Source organism: Taeniopygia guttata, chromosome 1 (assembly GCF_048771995.1).
Source record: "Taeniopygia guttata chromosome 1, bTaeGut7.mat, whole genome shotgun sequence".
Lineage (NCBI taxonomy): Eukaryota > Metazoa > Chordata > Aves > Passeriformes > Estrildidae > Taeniopygia > Taeniopygia guttata.
The window spans coordinates 8,886,751-8,907,131 of record NC_133024.1 but is presented as its reverse complement, the minus strand read 5'-3'; the positions used below and the strand labels follow the sequence as shown (position 1 = coordinate 8,907,131).

Genomic DNA, 20,381 nt, shown 5'->3' with positions numbered 1-20,381 from the left:
TTTTGGAATCCATGTAAGTACAAAGTCATGCAGGAATATGATCCTGTTGCTGTATAGCAGCCAGGCAGCCCACAGCTCCTCATACTTTTAGTCAAATAGTTACTCAGAACAGTAACAAGATCAATTCATTTAAACATGCATTAAAAAAACTGTTACATTTTTACAGCTAACTCTTAGCTGGTGTGAATTAGCAAGGATTGATTGACTTTGTGTTAATTCAATCCTCACTGGCCTTAATAGAATGATGTTAGCTGGGGACTGACCCTGAGCAGCTGATCCTCTGGAAGCTGCAGAACAATGCTAGAAAAAAGGAAGGCACCCAGAAAGACTTAAAGTATAAAAAAAACAAGGGCACAGCAGCAGGTTGGAGAGAGGACTGCTCAGTGGGATGGTCATAACAGAATTTACCTGTCAGGCTGCAGCAGAGCTCCCATCAGAAGCACTACAAGATGCACCCCACAGCAAGGCTTTCATTAAAGAGCTGCTTAGGTTCAAGTGAATACAACTGTCAGGAGCCAAACCCATGAGAGTCAGGTTCTGTGAGTTTTACCACCTGCAGATTTGCCTCTTATGTTACCTTTTCATTATCTGTTTTGATCAATAAAATTTAGCTCAGGTTAGTTACCGTGAAAAACAGCCTTCCATTTGGGTTTTTCCTTTGGGTTCTTTGAAACATTGTCCCTTGTGGGTGTAGCACAACTTCCCCCCCCGTTAGAGTTGCTTACAAAACTCCTTCCCATTTTCAGCATTTTTAGTGCATTTTGAAATCTATTTCTGTAATAACACTGAAGACCTGGCTTGGCAATTTGTGAAGAGCTTCCTTAAAATGCAGATAAATTATGAGCTGTCAGTGTCAATCTTGAGTGTAATCTTATCAAAAAACTTGAGGTTAATTAGGAAGGATCTCATCCTTCTAAATCCATATAAGCTTAACATAATAATTGAGAGTTGAGATCAATTACTCATGGTATGTCAAGGGTAGGAACTTATATGGTAATGATTGAGTGCTTGGCCTGAATGCTCAAAAGTCAAGGTCAGAAAGCACACCAAATGCATGTTTAAAATTTCTTGAAGTCACAAGTGATGGGGAAACAGAAAGGATTGAAAATCTTATGTGTACATAACTAGCGTCCATGCTGATATGAAACCCTGAGGCCAAATCCAAAAAGCATTGAAATAGTAAATACAGGGAGAGGCTGGGAATTATTTTATCTGAAAATGGGATTCCCAACAGTTTGGGGGCATTTTCATGAAGCAATTCAGAAGCTCCATTTCAAGAACACACAGCAAGTTTTCTCAGTGGGGTACCAAATTTAACTAAAGTAAAAATAAGGCCCTCTGTCCCATGCAGTGCATGAGACATTCATTGTGTCACAAACTCACCTCGATGGGACACTGACAGTCTCTTGCAAGCACAATCTTCATAACGTTCTCCAGTCCTCTGGAAACACTCTGCCACTCCGCTTTAATCACTTCAAGACAAGGAGAAAGCAAAAGTCCTGGAGCTGTCCTGCTCACCTTGGGAGGCAACAATGAAAAATCCTGAAAGAAGATTTGCCTTGTTTCTTTTTTTGTTTCTTTTTTTTTTTCCTTTAAGAAAAACCCACAGCTGAAAAAATGTTGTTGCCAGTACTCTTGAAGGAGCTGCTTTCCAAGTGAGCTGCTGAAACAGAGAGTGGACTGGATATGCATGAGTTTATCTCTCTCATTGCACTAGAAGCCTAGAATAAAATCTTCAAGAAGAGGATGAAAAATTACAGCACATTACTTACAGCCTTGGATATGGCAGTAGATTGCAGCTGCCTAAAGTAGGTTCTGTAGGTCTACTCTGTATGTCAGAGGAGGTATGGAATTGCACTGAGCTCATCCCAAACCTCTGAGATACTGTGGCATTCGTAGTTTGTGAATAAATCCCTCCGTGCTGAAAATGGGAGGGTCTCCCAGTGAGACTAAGATCTCCCCACTGATAGAAGGCAGTGTATTGTGAAAGACTAAAATCAGACCTGAGCAAGCCAGCTCAGTTTCCAGGAGCAATATAAACGTGTTAACGCAGCGTTCCACTGGGCTGGTTTGCACAGTCGGCAAATCCCAATCCTGCAGAGCCCTGCCAGGCAAGGCTGAGCATTCCTGGGACCAGTCTGGCCTAGTGAGGAGCCCCATCCCTCCAAGGTGGCTGTGCAATAGGCTTTAAAGGATGTGGAGCTCCAGTTCTGCAACTTGTGGGTACCATATGGCTACACGTGTCCATTTCAACCATTTTCCAACACTCCTGCACAAGGAGCATTCCTGGGAGGTCAGGCTTCTCCTCCAGTATGTTTATAAAACCTGTGCCACCTGAAGCCACCACCTTAGAGAGTATTATAGCTACAGCCAGTTCAGGAGCTCTTATTATGTGTGGGCTACTACAGCTGCAGCTTTATGTTGGCTGAGCTGACTTCCAACTGCGCCGTGTGAGCTGAGGCTGCCACGCAGTAACCCAGGACTCCAGATTTCTGACTTTGCTCCAGCTGTGTTGATACAGCTCCTGGTCCTGTGTTCCCTCGTGTGGCAGAGGTTTACCTTTGTATTTGCCATCAGCCAGGAATGCACAGTGGTGGCACAGCTGGTGCCATGTAATTTGTCAGGCACAGTAACTCCGTCATGTGTTTGCACTGTAGGGAGCGTGGAGAACAAAGGAAAACTGCAGTGGAAGGAAAGTTGTACAAGCTTGAGAACAGGATTCAGGGGTGAATGAGGAAAGGTAAGAAATGAAGAACACCATGTCAGAAAAGTGATGGAGGTAAGAGATAAAAACTTCCTGGCAAGTGCATATGAGCCCACTCTGAAGCAATATCCAAGGAGTTCTCCATCACTAGAGGTATACTTTCTGTTTCTTTTTGCCCTACAAATTTAATCACAGCATTCCATTCCTGTCATCATTTCCAAATCCTTTACTTCAAACCATATGAATGCTTAAATTCTTCCAACAATGCAAACTCAAATGAGGTAAAGCTCTAAAATCCTTTTTGGAAATTCAGACATAAATTTATCAGTCTGCTGTGTGAAGGCCTTTTTGAGAGTCTATATCCTGCTGGTATCATTACAAATCCTTAGTCTCTAGCTTGGCTTGCTGAAGATCTCAAGCAGGTATTTATTGATACACTACCCAGAGACCCAGATTACTCTGCAGAGTAACTGAATTTCCTGAGCAGTCAGCTACTGCATATAACATTGTTATGCATATCCTTTGCAATTAGGCTGAATCTTTAGTGATCACCTGTGGCTCAGTGTCCTTTTTGTCAGTTCCTCAAAGTCAGAAGGTGTATTTTTATCATGTACTCGCTCCACAGTTGCCAGCCTGCAGCTTGATAAGTTATTTAAAGCCTGCAAATGGTTTTTGAATGCTGTCCCATGCTAATGTTTGATAACTACAGTTGTCATGACTACTTAGCCCCTATGTGGGGGCTGTGTTGGGCAGCTATTGCAATGGTTCCCTGGCATTTTCCCTAAATATTAGTGTCCCCTTCTCAAAGGCATAGCACAAAGTCCCTGGGCCCCACAGGGAGCCAAAATGCCATCACCAGCTGCTCCAGCCAGTCCCACCTGCCACGTGTAGCACACAGACCAGTGGAAACAGAGGGGAGTCATAGCACTTCCCTTTTAACTTACCATGCACACCAGAGGAATGTGCCAGTATGTGCAAGTGAGTCAAGTTAGAAGCCTACAGTGTGAGGCTTATCTCACAAAGAAAGAGCTCCTCTTATTTCCTTAAATAAGGTCACTTACAAAACAGCCCCAACCCTTCTCCATCTTCATTCCCCAGTTTTTGTTCCCATCATTTCAGAAACTAAGCCATGTAACTCACCCCACAAATCCTTTCTGGCTTCCAGAGACAGAGCACATTAAAAATAACCTAGAGCCTTAAGTTCAAGATGAATATTTTGATGCTAGAAGCAACAGCAGAACTGTGCTCCATTTTGTTGCCTCCAGAGAGGGTTTTGACACTAACTTAATAGTGGTTGACTCACAAATCAAAGACTGTCTTTGAGAAAACTTTCTGCGAGCTTGATAGACAGCTAGCATACTCTAAGGCATTTTCTTCTGCATTACTTGGCAGGAAGCCTGAGACAATTTGAACAACACTGTGCAGAACGTGCCCAGCTCAGCCAAAACTCATTAAGGGCCTTGTCTTCTCTTGTGCGCTTTGTGAAGCACATTACTGCACCCCTGATGGGCAGCAGTTATGCTAAGACTAAAGATCACCAAATACCTTTAATGTACCACTCAAATTGCATTTCTCAGCTGTGTATACACTGGTAAATGTTCTGCTGCTCTACCAGATGAAGGATGAAGATGTAATGGCTGCTTTTCAGCTACTGAAAGGAATTGCTCAGAAAGAGGTTCCATGGGATGATAATCTCAGCAAAATGTGAGACAGTTACTGAAAGATGCTCAAGTTCATGACTGCATTAACTCTGGTTTCTATTGAAAGACTCCTCCCTGGTGAACAATGTAAGACACATGCATCTTTGATCACTTTGAAATATATTTTTAAAGAGTTGCTCTGGATTTTGCCCTGGGAGTCTTGCTGATTTGTGAGGCAATCACTTTATTTAAAACTCCACAGTGAATGTGAGAGCACGGCTGACTCACAGCATTACAGATTGAAGGGAGAATGCACTGCTGCATTTCTGCTAAACTGGGTGTTACAAATACCTTCTTTCCTTTTTCATGTACTTTTCTTCCTCTATTTTTCAGTTGGTGAGAGTGTTCAGCCAGTGTGATATTTGCTATCCTTGGTTTAACATTGCCAAACAATCTCCACCACCACCCTAGTTTCAGATGTTTACAGAAGTAAACTTCCCTATGGCAGCCAGTTCATGACAGAGGCCTTTAGCAGAAAGAGCCTTCTTGATAAAGGGTAGATGCCAGATCTTGGCATGATAACTTGATCTCTTTCTAACTGCAAGACATAAAGGAAAAAATCACTTCCCGAACTGAAAGTCTGTGATACCTTCCTCCATTTGACTTATATTAATAGAAAACCTAGTTAAAGGTGGTGAACACGCAGCTCAGCAGGTGTCAGTAGGGATAATAGGTCACAGTATGAATCAGATGAATTTCAGAAACAGAAGTGATTGGATTTGCCTCTTATAAACTCTGTGCATGCTCATACACAGGACAAAAGAGCAGATGAGCTGGAGGAGTGCAGCAGAGGGAATAAATTCTGCCAAAGGGATTTGCTTTGTCATCTGAACTTTTCCTATTTTCACTACTGTGAATTCCCTTTTCCCCCGCCCTCCCATCTACAGCTCAGCTGGGATAAGAAATAGCTACAGGAACTGTCACCTTGAAAACTCCAAATTCCCACTTTTTGTTAGGAGAATAACATAGGCCTGGTCCTTCACTGAGTGAATCTATACTGATTAACATTGATCATAACATTCCATAAGCACCATTCATACACAATTATGCTACTAGTGGTAAATAAGGAGAATAATTCAATGAGTGCTCAAATACTATGAAAATGACACACGAAAGCAGCCTCTGGTCGAGGTAGCAGAGGAAATATTTTTGCCTTGACTGGCTAAATCATGAAACAGAGATATGGAAAAACAGCTACAAGACATCTAAAGCAAAACCTGCCAAGAGGTGGACAAGATTCAAGACAAGTCAAGGGTATGTACAACACAAAAAGGATTTTGGCCAAATATGGGTAGCTCAAGAAGAGCCAGAAATCATTATAGAGATTTTTAAGAACAGATTTGACAAGGATCTTCAATGCTACCGCCTTCATCAGTAGCTGATAAGAGTCCTGCCAAAGCCAAGTAGTGACAAGCTTTCTTCACCATGCAACCCAAAGGCACCTCTCTCCCAACAGAAGTAGGCTGAGACAAAGTGCCTATAGAGCTTATCAGGTTAATCAACCAGTTCCAAAATGAGTCAGGTTTGAAGGAAAATCAGCTAGAGAATGTCCTGCTCTAAAATTGTTCTAAATTAACCAGACTAGGAAAGGAAAGGAGGGAAGGAAAGCATCATTGTTTAAATTATACAAGCATTTAGCAGGGCTTTAGACTTAAGAGACTTTCCCTGCATTAGAGTAATCAATTAACAACAGAAGGTAAAAAGAATTAGTTGGGATTAGTAGCTGCACTCACCAGTCATTTTGGAGCTGTGCATGAAAGCAACAACAGAGATGCAGTTTAAAAATTGCACACAAGATGGCATGAGGCTGCTCCACCAGAATTAACTGAGCGTTTGGTCCACCAACCCCAATGCCCTCACATGACTCTTCTCTTGGAAACACACGAGGACAGGAGCTTAAAGAATAAGCTGTTTACCCAGAGCTGTGCCCTGGCTAACAAACACACATACAGTAACATCCTGAAACTACCTTGACCTTTAGCCAAGATGCTCCCTTGTGTTTGAGAGATCCAGGCTCATCTTTTGCAAGCACACCTGACCTCAGTTCGTGTTTTGTCTACAGCTTTTAAGAATGTCCTGCTGAACCCAGAACCATGGGATACATTAGGCAAAGGCTTGGGTGCGAAAACCCTTAATTTTTATATTGCACAATTTGTAATGGTCTCAGGAAAACATTTTGCAAATCAGGTAGCACAAAGAGAACATAGAAATAAATGATTCCTACAGTAGGATTAAACTTGGAAAATAAAACAGTAAGCATCTGGAAACACAAATAAGTTTGCTGGAACAAGGAAAAATCTATCAATAGAGTCAGCTTCAAGAACAGATAGAGCTTCTGCCCCCATGAATCCAGGTCACAATGAAGATGTTACATCGTATTGGACCAGGACTGACCCCTGGAATACACTACTAGGGACTGACCTCCAGCTGGACTTTGCACCACTGATTACAGGAAAGAAGAATGGACCAGTAAACAAGGATGGGCATCATAGTCAGCACTGGGAAACTGCTGATACTTAGGAAGTGATTCTGAAAGACACTTGGTTTTTCCAGTCATTATTTCTGCAAAACACCTGAATGTAATGCCCTCAAATATCACTTAAATCAGGTGTGTTAAACGTAAACAACATCAGAATTTGTTGGGGGGAAAAAAAAGGAAAAGACAGAAATGGATTGTGCAAAAAATACTGAGTACAAGCATGTGGGCATGTCTTTTTTATCTAAGCAAATGCTAAGCTTTCAACAGAAACAAGTATGTCCTCTATAGTTTTAGGCAGTAATAAATTTCTTGGTTATTCACCAGGTAGCTGTTTCACCCAAAAACGATTATCACTATAGCCAGATTAAATGGCAAGACTTGGAGACCTCAGAAAACATATGGATTTTATAATCAGAGCAAAAACATCAAGTGAGTTATTCACATTTAATTCCTAGTAAGGGTTATAAATTTAATAGAAAAAATAAGGTTATTAACTACAGCACCATAATTTTCCATGTGCATCAGTGAACTGTGTAAAACATCTGAAGGGAAACTTGCTACAGAGGAGATTGCAGGATAGATACATGGAGAAATTTTGTGCTGTCCTTGCCTACCTATCCTTTAATCAGCTCTGCCTCACATCACTAAAACATAAAACAGAAGTATGGTGATTTAATGATTTTGGAAATATTTGTAATTGGAGATGAAGGAAAGGAAAATCTGTGGAAATATATGTGCACCAGAAGAGACCAGAAGAGAAAGGAAGTATGAAAATGAAACCATGAATTAAAAACACTTTAATCTATAGCTTTTTTTTTTCAATGTCCGTAGCAACATAAAAACACCCTGCACTTAAAAGTGTGGTTTTGTGAAATTTGGACACCCATGACATTTGTACATAAGTGACAAGGAGAGTTTAGAGACCTGCCACTCCCTCTACCCTTTCCACCAGCTCTCTTATCATCTCCAGTCTCTATGCATTCCTTGGTTACCTAAATGTGCTGATACAGGAGCATGTTTTGATCACCCTTCTGACCCAGGTCATTTCACTTGGTCCTGAGGAAATTCAGCATCACTCCCAGCTGTACTGAAGGGGCAGTAGTAAGGCAGAGCCAGGGAAAGGCAGGGACTTGTTGAACTCAGGCTGTATCTCTGAAGCTACACCATAAGCATCAACAGGCCAATGTTGGTCGCAAAAGTCTGGACAACAAAGGACTTCCAGCTAACAGGTGTTAGCTCAGATTTAAGAGGCAACTAAAAGAAGATTCAACCTAAAACCTGAATCTTGCAGATATTGGCAGTAGGCTGTTAAGCACTTTGAAGCAGGAAATATTCCTGAAAACATGCAGGAACATAAGCATCCTGCCCCGCTTCTTTTCAGGAATGTTCCACACTCCTAGTTGTTCTGCCAGGAAGAGTAGGAATTAGTCCTTCTTTCTCTTTGCTTCAGTTAGTTTAACTGGAATACATCTTTGCAATGTGGGAAAGCCCTGTTCAAAGCTTGTCTTTGTCTGGAGCAGGGACTGTAACCTCGATGATCTCGATGACAATGACATCACTACTGACCTTCGCTTATTTTTAGACAGAGTGTTGTCAGTCTCACTTGTCCATTTTGTACAGAATACTCAGAGATTTCCTGAGCCAAGGACAGGGTTAGGTTAACACAGTACTGGGTAGCTCTGGATACTGATCTCTGCTCAGTGCTTGACTCAGGCAGGAAAGTCCCTCTGTAAGTCAATCCTGACATGACACAGGCTGTTACTTAACTGCTTCTGTAGCTTGAAGCATGTTTTGGTATCAACCACAAACTCCTACTCTGTGAAGCTTTCTTGAACTGAGATTATCATTGATTAATCTGTTAATCTGTACTTTGATTTCACACTTGGTTTAAGATTAGACATTATTACCCAATTATTAGGTTGAGAAAGGTAGCAATCCAAAACTTTGAGAAATTTCTGTATCATGTCCTTACCAAACAAAACAGAATGACAAGCCAGAACTAAAACAAACTTTTCTTCAGAGTCACACATAAGATTTGAATAAAGATATACTTTGGTACTTACCAAAAAGTGATGTAGGTAAGTGTTACATCCTCCATTTTTGTTGGTAAAAAAGTTATCAGTTGTAGTCAGTAGGGGTTCAAGAACAGTTGTCTTGAGTCAGAATTACCTATCTAGATGTACAATTGCTCTTGAACTTGCTGTATCTCCAGAGAATAACAGCAAGGAGGAATGGGCTCCAGGGCCCTGACTTCAGTTCATCATGTCTGATCACATATTTGAGCCCAGAAAAATGCAACTGGGTAAAGATACAGGTAAACAGCACCACAGAAACAGGAAGGAAAAAAGTGACACGGAAAGAGTTGTACCTTAGAGCAAGCTCCCAGCAACCACTACTCTCCAGGGGAGAATGATTTATGGAACTCAGGCTTTAGGACAAAGGTATTATTGTAGGCTGTTTACCCTTCTGTAGCACAGTTTCAATTTTCTTCTAGCTATCCAGATAATTTCCAACTTTCAGCTGCACTTGAATCAATTAGTCTTCCATCTCTTGAACAGAGTTCCCATCTCTTCTCTCACACTTTGCAGTCACTTAAGCACAAACTCAAGAGTCTCCCATTTCTCCCTAACAAGAACAAAGAACACTGTGTGTATACCCCATTTGCAATCTCTGTTCCAGTTCTTCCTCTCCAGCAGCTGCCAATACTCCTGAAGTTCAGAGGAAATTCCTACCTATTCCTCTTTATTCCTGCATACTCCTCTTTAGGACTTCTCTGCCTGAAAAACTTGGTAAAATAGGAACAATTTTCTATTGTCTTCCCAGTGGTCTTTCCTAAACATCTGGCTTCTCTCCTGCTGTCTCCATCAAAGCTATTCCTTACGCCGTCCTTTATTTTGCTGTCCTGCCCAGAAGAGTCTTTGAAGGTCTCCCTTATTCATCTTTGCTTCTGACTCTTGCTCCCTTTCTTTTTGGAAAGAGACAGTACAATTCCCCTGTCCTGAACTGTGTTTCACCATGACTCCCCTTGGAGTCATGCCAGTGTCAGATCTTCCACCTGCTGAGCACTGGAGCCACACAACTCAATTGCCAGGGACTGCTCAGCATCTTTTCTGTGCTTTCTTTTAAAGAGGCCACAACATGGACTTCCTGCCCTAGATCCTAGAGGATCTAAAGAAAATCCCATTAAGGAACATAGTTGGAAACTTCAGCAGTCTACTCATTTGAACTAGTCACCTAGATTCAGTTAAATTTAATGGAGTGGAAAAAAGTGGTTCAGCAGCAATTCATTTCATCCAGAAATAAATATCTAAATATGATTAGGTGATGTGAACTCTAAAAGCTTTTATTTACTACTCAGAAAGCCACTGTACAGTGGCTGGCTTAGATGAATACTTCAATACTGCAGAGGAATGAAAGGAATGGCAAAATAACCTGAAGAGAAGTTCTACTAGTGTCATCAGTATTTTGTCTTCTAGATGAGTGATCTTATTTCATACTCTTTTCTTCAGCTTTGCATATCCTAGCAGATATGGCAGAAACATTTACATTCTCTTAATTGCTCAAGGAGAATAGGGACACTTTTTTTAAATTGTTTTGGTCTTGTTTTCAAGGCCTTCTTTTACCCTATGCACAACCATATATGCAGCACTGGATGAGTACCTATAAACACATTCCCAGCCTTATTTTCTGTCTTTATGACAACCTTTATTTACCAGCAGATACCCATCTGTCCCATGGACATTTCTAAAGCACACAGGTCCAAGGCTGAGTGCTCCCACACAGGGTCATGGCTAAGACGTACCATTGCTACTTTTAAGCAAACACATCTAGACATGGACATGGATTACAAGGATTTTATGTAAAAATGGCCGGTTTTAAGTCTAGATGATTTGCAAATATAAGATTTTTACAGCGCAGATGTAACTCAGTTCCCAAAGCCAGTGGAAGTTTCACCTAACACTTCTTGAATAATCAGAATTTTAGCAAGCATGACCCTTGGGAGAGTCTAGAAAGAACCAGGTTTGTTTAGCCTAGAGAACTGAGGACTAAGAGGTGACATGATAGCAGTTTTCTCTTATGTCAAAAGTTGCTATGAAAAAAGAGGGGAATAAACTGTTTTTCTTATCCATTTTGGAGAGAACAAAAATAATGGGCTTAAATTGCACCAAGTAAATTTCAGCTCCCAGGGAAAGCTTCTTTTTTCCAAGTGTAAAGGCACATTCTCTGCATGGGCCACTAAGTCCTCATGCTGGCAGTTTTTAAGAACAGACCTGAGGAATCATCTCTCAGGGTGCCTTAAGTAGGACTGACCCAGGCTCAGGACAGAGGGAAAGACCCTTCAAGATCCTTTCCAGCTAATTTTTTATCAATTTATAAATAATTGAGAACCAGCATTAAGTAAAGTCTTCTTGGGAAATCTTACTATCCTATTTATCAATCTACCAAAACTGTTGTGTTTCATTAGTTAGCATATTTCACCGGACAAGTATAAATCTGACTGCAGTACAAAACAAAAACAGTTGCCACAGAGGAGTCACCTTTTTGATGAACATGCAGTAATCCATGTCCATGGACTCCAGCAACTCTCAGTCCACTTTTCTCCCTGCTGGGGATGCTCAGAGAGCACAACCAGGCTGTCAGATAAGAGATGCTATCCTCAAGATATATAATTCTCAAATACTATTATAAGATCCACTCCTATAAAATCCTCATGATGCTCCTCCTGATCCTTTATGATCTCCAAACATCCACATCACACAAAACAGACTATTTACACTCATATGAATATTAGTTTCTTGTGTTCTTTGTTTCTCAGGCATCCTTGGGTTTGCAACGAGAAATCTGAAAGACAGAATAAAATCTCTTAATGCCAGGCACATGAAAGTGCTCTGAATTTAGAGTTAAATTATTCTACTGTCTTTTCTTAAGAAATGGATCACATACAATTCAGTGACAGAAATACTGTCTCTTAACCTAGTTTTATAATGCAATCAGACTGACCTCTCCTACACACAGTAATTGGGGAAAAAAAGGAAGAGACTCCAACAGACTAAACAGAAGCTACCCTGGTTTTTAATCAATAGACCTATTCCCAATGGCTATGTATTTCAGTTCAGAACATTGTAATTAAATATAGTGATGAGCTGCATTTCTTTATGAATTAAATAATTTGCTTTCATTTATTTATATATATGTGTAGATATATTAAAAAAAGACTATAAAGTATTTACAGATAAAATCCAATAATGTTGAGTCTAAGCAAAATAAAAAATGTAATAAGTGTTAATTTTGAAGGAGAAAATCACTTTTATTTACCCATGTCATAGGGTCATCAGCATACTGGAAGGATATTAGTAGTTTTGTTCAGACATAACATTACATATTATAAAAATAATAATTCTAAAATGCCACTTAAAATTAGATTCAGGACCCTGAGGATAATTGATGTCATCATATTCCACCAAGTGCTCCCACTGACTCCCTGTCATCTACTTACAAGATGAAGGTGAATGGGGTCCAGTCCTACATAGATATTTTGAACTTGTTTTACTTTGAAACATAAAAGTTTAAAAGAATTTCCAAACCCAAACAGTAATACTGGAAAGTTCACACATAATCAACCATTTTGCCCATAGGGAGTTTATGATACTGTAATTGGAACTACCATTGCTTAGCAATCACACACTCAGAAGTACTAAAATGCAGTAGGAAACAACTGCATTTCTAATGAAGTTTCACCACTTCATGCTAATAGATTAAACTATGATTTCTCTGTAGAAATAAGAGAATGAAATCCTTGGAATTTTGCTATTTTAAAAAAAATAAAGCTGAAAAGCCACATGAAGGTTCTCTGAAGGCAGGAATATCTTCATCCTAATCCTCAGTGATTAGTAGCACACCTACAGTGATTCTGCTTTGCATAAGGGTATCCTTTTGCCCTTGACTTTATGGCAGGCTAAAGTTAATGGGCCAAATGCATCCATTGGCTAAAATGGTCTTACTCCAAGAATAAGTTTGGCTTACCACACAGAAACACGGTTCAGAGCAGCCTAGAGAATGTCATCATAAGAAATAAACCTACATCCTGCCACCACCTCTTAAGAATGTTGCTTGACTTAAAGGCATATTCAAGGTCAAATGTGCAGATTAGAATGAACAAATGCTGTTTTTGAACTATTACTTCTTGCTTTAGCTAGTGATTTACTTGTTTTTTCAACCCTAAACCACTTGGAGCCAAATATTTCATACCAAGAGATCAATTCTGTGAGGATGACATGCACAGAAGCACCTTATGCACCTGCACAGACCAATTGCATTAAGGAAATTAAAGGGATAGCTTTTCCCCAAATTAGATATATTGTGTGCTGTTTTCTGACATACCTAATAACACTTTAATAACCCTGCAAATTAGATTGCAGCTTCTACCAGATGTGTGTCCCACGAGACAATTTATTCAGCCAAATCTGCCTCAATCTGTGCTGCAGGTACCTCCACTGAAAACTTCAGTAGTCTGTCACAATGGAAAGTTCAAAATACTCAAAGTGATGCCAGCAACAGCAACTTTATAAAATAAAAGGGAAATGTAAAGAATATATTTTTCTCCAGTCTAACAAAGGAGCCAATGGATATTGGACTATTTATTAAGGGATAAAGCAGCTCTTAAATGGATACCTCAGTTGGGACACTGAGGCCTCTCTGTGTTACTTGTGAGTCAGCCTAAGATTTTGTGTGAAAGATGGGATGTTCAGAAGGAGTTATTTTCCTATTTAAAAGGAAGATAAGAAGCTTCTGGAAAGAGTTTGCAGAAGAACACATTCCAGGGTAAAAGCATCATCATGCAAAACTTTTAATGCCATGGCTAAGGGCATTCCTTTGCTCAAAACACAAAGCCTTGCTGGTTCAGCTGTCAAACAAAATGTGCTACACATCTCAGAGGGCAAGCTGACATAGAGGAACACCTCATGGAAGAATCTACTTAGATGAGTGAACAACCAGCACACACTTCTAGGGCTGGCTGAGATCTGGCAAATCAAACCACCAGAGTCTGTGCTGTGGCATAAAAATAATGGAAATGACATCTATAACTCTTTGAAAAAAATAGGTTAACATCAAGCAACAGCAAGCTCTTGACAAGACATACCCCATGGTCATTGCTTTTGATAAATATATATTTATAGTAGTTTTACAATATAAAATAGGTTTCTTAAACCACTATAATTTTTGTAGCAATTATTTAATAATTATTGAGTAAGAGATCAAGAAATAAAAGTCACATATGGCTCCTAGAATTGTTACAGGGTTGTACCTCTGTTAAATATTTCTGTCACAGTGAACAGCAGTTCAGCCTGATGGCCTGGGGAAAAAATCCCCCACTTATACCATTTTTGGATGCACCTAAGGTCAGTCAGCAGGAGCAAGGCTAACGAATATACTCTGATGATCAGACAGAGGAGATATGTTCCAGGATGCTATATACAGATCTAATACTTGCATTCTAAAGCCAGAACACATACACCACAGGTTCAGCTGCTCATACTACCAATAACAAACATATCCTTTCTCCCAGGATTTCAGTCCAGACAATTAAAGGAACATAATTCACCTTTGAACAAAGTAAAATACATACAGATATGCTTGTGCTCATGGACAGACACACATATATGTGATATGAGACTACTTGTAGAGCTCATACACTAATTTATATATGTGAGTGTGTGTGTGCGCAGACATAAAAGTCAGCATACACACCTTTGATCACCAACAGATAAGCCATCTCAAATATGTTATTCAGGCCCTCAAAACCTTGTGGAAGTCATTGCAGCTTGAGTGAGGAAATAAATATTTTTCTAATAAAAAGCTTAAAATAATAATAAAAAAAAAGACACTTGTGCAAACCTCTTTTCCTTAAACCAAAGACTGCATTTGTGACAGCATATTGTTACATGAGACTGCCATGGCAGAACTACCAGTATTTGAGTATATAAATCCCAATAGCTCCCATGTCATCCAGGAGCTCCCATGAGACACTGCTCAAAGCATGACCAGGCTTCAGCATGCCTTCTTAACATGGATTTTAAATACCAAAATAAACACAGAGAGTCATTAGATCATAAGTGCCAACTTCTGGAGGCAGATCATCTGAATACTGCTGCTTGTGGAGGGAATTAAGACCCCTCCATCAGCAAACAGCAGTAGTGTGCACTCATTTCTCAGTGGAACTACCACCAAAGGAAAGCACTGTGCACACTTAGCAGGGCTTTTATCACAATAATTTATCTGAACCTGTATACATCTATCTGCTGTGGAACCCTGAACTATTTTTGTTCCTTTGTCTGATCAGAGCACGCTGCCTGTTCTGCTTACTTCCCCATCGGAAGATGGCATTTCCACTGAACCATGAACCCGCTTTGGCATAACAAATTTTCCTGGATGTTTCTCAAAATGTGTCACAAAGTGAACATCCTTTGTCTACTCCAATTATATCAGCATTGTCCCCTTCTTCCAGCTGTCATTTGAATCTTCTGCTTGCAACCTTTCTTCTAAGCATTCCGGCCCTTCTTCCTGAACCACCACCTTTGTGTCTGATTGCAGAGAAGAGTCACCACGCTGTGTGATGAAAAAGGGGAGGCTGCCATTTCGTCACCCTTTGTTATATCCTTTCCATGGAGAAGGATCTGATCCTGCATTACTAATGGATCAAAGGTCTCCCAGTGACTTCAGTCAGAATTTCTACGTCTAAGAATGAATCCAGACGAAGGCAATAAATCTGCCTATTCATTTGAGTCAGCCAAGCAGAGTTAGATATTCGAGATATTTGTCAGGAGAATATTTTCCCCTAAGAGAAGAACTTGTACAAACAACAGTGGACTTGAAATAATGCAATATTTCTATGCAACAATGGAGTTATATTTACACATCCATTTCAATCTCATTTACACTGAATTAGTTCACTTAGCTCTATTACAAGGAAAAAAAATGTTTAAATCAAAGTGCAGGCCTTGCTGTCACAGCACTGCTTTGCAACTGTAATGCCATGACTACTTTCATACTATTGTGGACCCACCAAAATCATTGACCAGGGGCTGGGAAGCAGAGAGGGGAGGTGATCTGGACATCACAGCTATCATTTTCCTGTGGAGGGGATATGGAGGCTAAGAGAAATTTGTCTTTTCTCCTTCTCAACACACATGCATTTGTACAACAGCTCTGAGAAAACTCAAGACTGCTATTGTGATTTTCATTGTGACAGTTTGCTAGCACACACCACTTCAGTGAACTGACCCAGCCCCTGGAATTCCCTGCTGTGGGGATAATCACAATCCTCCTGGCACAAGGGCTGCTGTAGCTTGCAGGCTCACAAAGCTCTGCAGAGCTGTGTGACAAAGAAGGACAGGAGAGAGCAGGAATAACTCTTCCACACATTGCCATAATCCATATCCCTAGGATGAGGCAGGCTGAAGGGTACACAGAGTTTTGGGGCTGTCCTGCTCAGCTGAGTCCAGCAGCCCAGAACCTGCTGTTCCACACATCCCACTGTCCCCTGCACCCTCACACGCTGCAGTGAAGGAGTTTTTCCCTTGCCAGCCATGAGAAAGGCTTCAGACCCCAGCATGTGGCAATCCAAGCATCAGAGCATCTGCACAAATCTTCCAGAGCCCCTCAGCACACACAGAGCAGGGCCCCCACCCCTCCTGTGCCCCCCTGAACCCTGACCCCCCCAGCTGCAGGCTCAGGTTTAGTCCCGGTGCACCTTGACACAAGACAGACCTGTAGCAAAACAATGGGAAGGTTTATTTATTCTGGTTTGAAGCCAAGGTTCAGAGGTATTCATGAAAGGGTTGGGGAAAAAAAGGGCCACAAGAAAATCATAATAAAACTTTGCTTGAAATACTTTCTGCTTATTAAGGATATTCACCCAAAACATATTCTCTAGACTGCTGATCACTGATTTCTATGTTTTCTACATTCTCATCTCATTGTCTAGACTATTTCTTCCAGTGCCTTTTCTGAGGGCTTTACCTGGAGACTTACACTTCAGAGACCCCTTCACATTCCTTCCCTTTTTGCTTTTTTCCAGGTTGAGTTCCCTCCCACAGGCTCTAACGACTAATATGCATCCATACGAACCTTTGAGCTCAAAAGCATCACGTACTATGAACTGTATGTGTTGTCTCTGCATTTTGTCAAACAATTCCAGACATAAAAATTAGAGTCTTGATGAGACATACCTCAAGCAGACAGCTCCCTGTGGCTCTAATTTCCTGTCAGATTTTGGAGATTTCTGGAGAAACCAGTTAGGTAGTAGATGTTGCAAAAAATCAGTTATTTCTTTTTGAAATAAAACTATCTGATTTATGCCCTTATTTAATAATGTTTCAAGCTTTAAATGCTTCAACTGTTAATTTATCTCATTTGCAATTCCTATATTCAGATAGCTTCCTTTCATAGCTATGGGTTTATTTCCTTGTTTTCTAGAACACCTGAAGCATATGTTATAATTAATTAAAATAGAATGAATATGTTAACAGCTCCTCTGTGTGACATATTTCTCTAACATCCTGCTTTAAAACCAAAGAGGAATGGCACATACATAATGAAAGATTCTCCATTACTCGGTTGTGCTCTACAAACTCCATCAAACGTTTTCGCAGGAAAACAGGAGAAAGTGAATTCTCCAGAACATTAAAGGTTTGAAGCTTTCTAGAAAATGAGCGATTTCCTGAAGCTGCAGGCTTGTAAAAAGATCCTTTTCACCAAAAGGTTCAGACGTCAGCAGAGGCAGCCCTGCGTCACATTTCCTGTGCTGCTAGAATCAACACAGAGTCAAACTGCAAATTAGATTACAGAGCTGAAAATAATTAAGCAATAATGATAGAGGGACAGGGTATTTCCTGGGGCTTAATGACCTGCTGGGAGGAGCTGAGGTCTTTAATGTTACTTCCAGCTAAACATCAGGAAGAAAAGTGCTATAGTATATTTTTTAGTGGTCCTTGCGTGTACAAAGGGCAATGCCATGCTGTTGCTACTCCCAGAGAATTAATGTTCACAGCAACAGTCAATCAGATTTATTTATTTGCCACCAGACAGAGTCTGGGGCACTGCAGGTCCCTGTCTATGGCAAAGTAATTGGAGACAAGACAATGGGAAGATTACTGTCTTGGCCAGTTTCTCTCATGCAGAGGCAGGGGGATTAAATCTGTTGTCTACAGAAAGCAGTCCTGCAGCACTGGATGGGTGGCTCCAGTCAGCTCTTCCAATCTCTGTACAAAAGAAGTTGCACTGTCTCATCCTCAGGCACCTCAGACCTTTCTCTCAATCCCATAATCTCTAGAAAGTCTCTAATTCATCATATTTGTGTTCTCAGTAAGCTCCATCCCTAGCTAAAGAAAAAGAAGAAAAGCAGAAAAGAAAAAAATAAAAAGAGAAAAATAAAAAGAAAAATAAGAAAAAGAAAAATAAAAAAAAGAAAAAGAAAGAAAAGAGAAAAAGGAAAAAGATAGCAAGAATAAGACTCCACCCAAATACCAACTTTATATCTCTAATCAAAATAGAGTTATTCTGCAGAATTATGAACTACAGTCATCTCTTGTGCAACCCTGCTGGAGTCAAAGGAGTCACCCTGGGAACAGATTTGGCCCATTCTGTGGAAAACAACTCAAAGGGCAAGGTGACCTGTTTTGCAGCAAGAATGTAAATAGAAGTAATGGAGTATTTTTTTTTTTCATTTAAATGACTAAGCTGCAGAATAGAAATCTAATTTTTAGACCTGCAGTTTTGTTCAATGAGGATCGGTGACATGAGCCTGAGATTATCTTCATATTGTATAAGAAACCAGTAATGCACTGCAAATCAAAACATGCATCATAACCTTTTTTATAAAGCAATTATTACTATAATTGTAAGATAAATATTATTAAGTACTATTTTACACACCTGGATCTAGAGAGTGCTGCACTAACTGGCTGAACAAACAGTACAGCAGAAATTTCACTGCCTATTCCTAAAATGCTGCCACTTCTGTCACAAAAAAACAGCAGCTGTTAATACCACACAGCTGTACCAGACAAAACCTTGGGGCACAAAATGAACATGATGACTCTACTTATCCAAAATTGCCAGTGAAGTGTAAGTAGGTAGAAAGCATGGTAATAATCCAAATACAGAGAGTGATACACTGCCACTCTCTTGCCAGAAGCAGGAGATTGTACTTACAAAGGCATCAGTCTTATCCAAAACCCTGCAGATCTTCGCCCACTACTGTCAAAGGCAGTCTCCAGCTGTAAATAGAAGCCCACGGTACCCAGCCTGCCAACTGCATCTTCTTTGCAGAGCATCTCGAGCTTTCCCCAAGAGGGCTGCATAAAACTGGTCCCTTTAAACAAGAGGTTCTCACAGGTGCTGCAGTAGGTCACAAAAACACAGCTTTCTCATCAGTAAAATTTGTTTCCCATATCCCTCTTACAACAAGCCTCTTCATTTGTTTGTTAACTTGGATTTTTAAAGAAGATGGGACTGTTGAAGACTCCTTTTTATATTTTCCAAACTCCTTCCATCTGAAAGAAAAATTATTTCCTCAGAAAGAGTGGCAGCATAAGGGACAGAATCTGCCATTTTTCTTCTTCATTAAATCACTTATCTTATATAATATAGCAATGTTTAACTGTGTTAAACATTGCCATGCATGTTTGCATGTATGTACTCTAAATGCCCCATAAATCCAGAGTGCTTCATCTTCCAGCCAAGACTGCAGGCCCTGCTTCTGGTATCTGCTATGTCACAACAGGAAAGAAGATTCTCCAGAAATTTCAATGCATTTAGACTATTTTTTTTTTTAATGGAAAAGTATTTTTCAGCCTCATTTGTAATAGCAGAGTGTTCTATAATCAACCAAAGTTTGCATTAGCATGTGCCATCTCCATTTGCAAATTACATAACATGGTATTTTTTTCTGGCTCTCTTCAGATCGTGGTTGTCATGAATAACTGTCAACTGGTTCACAAGAGGAGAAGAAAAATACAAAAGCCTAGTAATATTTTCATCATCAGAGACACAGTTTTCTAGATGTTGCTGTAATATACAGTATTCCCTTAAATCCCTTCTTCTTCCCTCCCCAGCAGCCTCACAGCCTCTGGAGAGACCCTGTCCTCTCTCTGTCTCACTGATGGATATCCCCACAGTGGGGGGTATATCACCATTAAGCAGACTATTAAAAAAATCTGCCTGCCATGGTAACAACAAGAAGAAAGGGATGATTTGCCTAAGATCCAAGCAATGGATGAAAAGGTCCTTGGAATGTCAGGTTGCAGTGATGAAAATGCCTTACAGCCAGAAAGAGAAAAGAGAGAAGCAAGGATGCCCTGCCAGCAGGTGAGAGCAAAGGCTTTTTACTTCATGTCTCCCAGGAATAGGAGAGAAAGATATACATTTCTCAATGGGTTTTGTTCCCTTCTCCCTTGTTTATGCACCTCCAGCTGACCTGATTATGTCAGTGCCTCCT

At 40.3% G+C, this 20,381-nt stretch overlaps 1 protein-coding gene across 1 annotated transcript in view; it reads right to left on the bottom strand.

The window, feature by feature from the left end:
- The window catches only part of SAMSN1 (SAM domain, SH3 domain and nuclear localization signals 1), a 143,385-nt gene extending 124,023 nt beyond the window's left edge, over positions 1-19,362 (bottom strand). Inside the window, exon 1 of the mRNA XM_072923355.1 lies at positions 19,097-19,362. The gene's annotated coding sequence lies outside the window, so the exon portion shown is untranslated. The remainder of the gene's footprint in view (positions 1-19,096) is intronic.
- Positions 19,363-20,381: the final 1,019 nt, after the last annotated feature.